This window comes from Kryptolebias marmoratus, linkage group LG1 (genome assembly GCF_001649575.2).
Source record: "Kryptolebias marmoratus isolate JLee-2015 linkage group LG1, ASM164957v2, whole genome shotgun sequence".
Taxonomy (NCBI): Eukaryota; Metazoa; Chordata; class Actinopteri; order Cyprinodontiformes; family Rivulidae; genus Kryptolebias; species Kryptolebias marmoratus.
Window position 1 is genome coordinate 17,113,459 of NC_051430.1, and position 4,245 is coordinate 17,117,703.

Here is a 4,245-nt window from a genome sequence, read left to right on the forward strand (position 1 = left end):
GGGGTCGGAGTGCGCGGACAGGGGCGGAGCGTGGGGGCTTGGAACCCGTTGATAACTGCTTGCAGTTCTAGTTTGTTTTTGTTTTTTTGAGGAGGACAATGCGCAGCTACAGTCACACTAAATGTTTGCTCAATATTTGTAAAACTGTCTGAGTTATCGCCAGTGTTGTGTTTGCTAATGTTGATCGGCTGTGGCAGCCATCTTGAATTGGGTTGTCTCCAAACATGAATCAGCTCTAGAGGTACATCCAGTGATTACTTTTTTAAAAGTTTCGTTGAAATTCATCGAATGGTCTATGAGATTTTTTGCTAACAGACACAGTTGATTCCGGTAGATAACGCTGGGAATCGACCTCAGCTTTCAGCACACCAAATTTGAGCCCTACATCTGTAGAACGGACTGAGACGTAGCCATTGCTTCATTCGGTAAGATTCGTTTGCCGTGGCGGCCATCTTGAGTTGCAGAGGTGTAACCAATGATACGACTTTGGGAGAGTTTCATTAAGATCGGGCAATAATAGAAAAACGTACCAAACTTCAGAGGAACTTTCGATGGACACCGGGTTTTAGTTCTGTACAAACTGTAGAGTCCTGCTCTCTCACACACACACACGCCCCTCTCCCCTGAAGCTCAGTCCTCTGTGACTCTCTGACGTGTGCATCAGCGGGCCGGTAACCAGGTCCATATGCAGCTCCTTCCTCCCACTACCACCCTGCTGCGAAGAGCTTGTCTTAACAAGACCTCAGAATCCACTGATCGGCTCTCCAGGGGACGAAGAAAGACGCAGAGAGAGGGAGAGAGAGGGGAAAACAGGGAATTACAGGCTTCCTTGTGCAATAACTTTCTTTGACAGGGATATGGACCAACTATAAGACCCAAGAGCTTTTTCCCTCCCGTCATAGATTATCGATTTGGTCACTACATCTTGTGAAGCTGATCCTTAATTAAAAATAAAAAATATATATTGGTAACAGGTGTAAAATAGCAGTTTTTTTATATAAAAAGTAAGAACATTTAGAAATAAGTTTCACCTTTATGGCCCTCCACAAATGCAACAGGGGTGATAATGTTTTGCTTATGTCTGTGTGTGTGTGTCTGTTAGCAAAATATTGCATGTACCGCTATGTGAATTTTGATGAAACTCGCAGCAGGTAGTCATTGGATGGACTGCGAGAACTGATTAACTTTGTAAGCCACTCCAATTCAAGATGGCCGCCACAGCCGAGTGCACTTAGAAAATCTGAAAACGACTGTAACTAAGCCAGTTTTAGGGCTATCGACCTCAAATTTGGTGTGCTGGTAGCCGAGAGTGCTTCCCCAACATGTAGCCCAAGCACCAACTGATCGTGCAAACACTGTCTTTTTAAACTCCAGCATTAATCTTTGGAATCAACATTGACTGTCTGTTAGCAAAATATCTCGTGAACCTCTGGAAGGATTTTGACGAAACCTTCAGCAATTAATTACTGGATGCACCTCCACAGCTCATTATTATTTTTGGAGTCAACCCAATCTGAGATGGCTGCCACAGCCAACACACCTTCGCCAACACATACACGGCTGCAGCTCAGTCAGTCATACGGGTACGGAGCTAAAATGTTGCGTGGTAGTAGCTGAGAGTCGTCCGCAACATGTGCTTTGAGTACTATTATGTCTTGCATGAGATAAAGATAAGGTCATTCAAGTTCAGTTGTTTTTGCAGTTTGGCAAAAAGATTATAAATAAAACACAAAACAAATGGAGGCGGTGGGGTACGGGTAAAAACAAAAATATTAATGTTAATTTAGAACCTTGTTCTTTAAATACATTTATATATATTTTTTATATAAATATATATATATATGCAACCCACGGAAGACGAACAGAACATCATGAAGTTTAGGCCAAAACAAGATGGCGACTCGCTGAAGAGTGATTTAAACCTTTTTCAACTTCCTGTAGCTCAGACGTCTGACCAGTCAAATGTTTGTTTGCGTACTTCCAGACTCTCCACGATGCCCGCAGTTCGTTCTGTTGATATTTTCCCACCCGGCCTGTTTGGATCCAATTAGAGGCGACATTAAACCAATTGTTCAGATCGGGGAGGCTCCGCCGTGAGCAAGATGATTTACGGCTAATAATCAAACACTCGCAGAGCTCTGACTCACATGGAACAAAAAAAAAACAAATCAAAAACAAAACAAAGGTTCCTGTGAATCGCTGACATGTGTTAAAGGATTAGAAGCGCATTATTTAAAACAATTGTTGCGATTTTGTTTATTACCGTGCGAAACGTTTGACGGCCAGTACGCAGCAGACAAAACACGTTTGCACAATAACCACCACCACCACCCCCCGGGCCACATTTTGTGGTCTCTGATCCGTCATTGTGGGAATCTGTCGCTGCTTGTTATGTCACTTGTCGCCCATATATCAGAGATGTTCCACAGAGGGGAGGGCAGGGTGGGATTTCCCCCCCAGAAACTTGTGGAGAAATGAAAGAAACAAATGGGTTCTGTGTATATTCGAAGGCCTCGGTGATCTGTCGGAGTATGTGTTGGAGACGAGTCTCATCTACTACCACACCGAATCTTAGCTCCATATCTGTAAAACTAACTGTGCTGAAGCTATTTTTGTGTGTGCGAAGGTCAGCCGGCTGTGGCGACTATCTTCAGTTGAATTGACTCCAAAAGTCGATCAGTTGTAGATGTGCATCTAGCGATTGCTTTCTGAGGGTTTCGTCAAAACGCGTCCAGTGGTTCATGAGATATTTTGCAAACAGACAGACATGGTTGACTGCTGTAATTAATGGCCCAGTTAAAAACAACGATTTGGTGCAATCCGTTAGTGCTCAGAGTCAGTGCTGGGGAATGATTTTCAGCTACTACCACACCAGATTTTAGCTCCGGGTCTGTAAAGTTGACTAAGTTGTAGCCATTTTGGGGTTTGCTGAGGTTGAGCACCTGTGGCTGCCTTCTTGAATTTGGTTGGCTCCGAAAGGGAATCAGTTGTAGGTGTTCATCCAGTGTTTACTTTCAGCGAGTTTTGGTAAGACCTGTCCAGTGGTTCCTGAGATATTTTGCTAACAGATGGTCAAACCAATGCCCACACTCATGTAGGACAAAGACTAATGAATCGGGCGGATCATTTCACCCAAAAAGTTAAAGTAAAACAGATGAAACTCGCAAATAGGTTTTTATTAGTTGGACATATATTTGAGGGTTCAGACTCAGAAATGTGCTGATGTAAGGTGGCAGTGACAGCTTCTCTGTTGTCTGCCTGCAGGTCAGTAGTATTTGTGAGGTTTGTTTTTACTAAAACAACATTTTATGTTGCCCGTTCCTCTTCAGAAAGGTTTTATCCCTCTAAAGTCTGACTGGTTGGATTCTTCTGCTGCACCCGTACCACCATGGAGCTGTTTGGAGGCATGGGGACATTTTGGGGACAGAGAAACAGGCTCTAATTGGACACAGAAACATTAAACGTCTCTTGTAAACATATCTGAGAAGAACTGGCGCGCCCAGCTGAAGCTAATGAACTTTTTCCTTCCCGACTTGATCAGAAATCGGCGTGATCGTAAAGGGACTTCGGTTGGGGTTTCTCAAGCAGAAGAGCAACGAAAACAGGACACTTTAATGTGAGCGAACATGAGAAAATCCCTGTGATGCATTCAGGCACACCCCTCCACTAACAGATGGCTCGAGAATCATCTGTTAGCTGTAAAAACGAAACCATTAAAACAAAAAAAAAGAAACAGGCCCAAGGTCCCACTGATCAGATCTGTCGGTTCTGGCCCAGAACAACGTAAACAAATCCGATCTGAGGACAGTGAGGATGTAAAGATGTGGCTCTGCGGGCACGCCGGCATGTTTGGTCCTCTGTCTCCATCTAGTGGTCAAACAGAGACATAGGCAGCTGCAGCTTGACTGGCTTAATGCGGAGTCAGCGTTCAGGCTGTTGTTTTACTGTTTTTTTTAGTTTTATTCTTCTGTCTTATGCAGTCTAACTTCTTTGTATTATTGGAGCTGTTCTCACATCAAACCTTTTAACTCATTCCGGGGGGTTGCTGCGGCTTTTAGGTTTTGGGACTTCCAGCCACTGGCGGCGCCAGGGGGGCGCTAGGGGGTGCTGTAGCTCCCCCTGGAAAAGTCATAGCACCCCCGTAGCACCCCCAAGCAAAGGCATAACCGGGGTATGTGTGGGACATGTCCCCCACTTCCCTTATGTATGCCCTATATCCCCCGCACTTTTTCCAGCCGTTGCAAT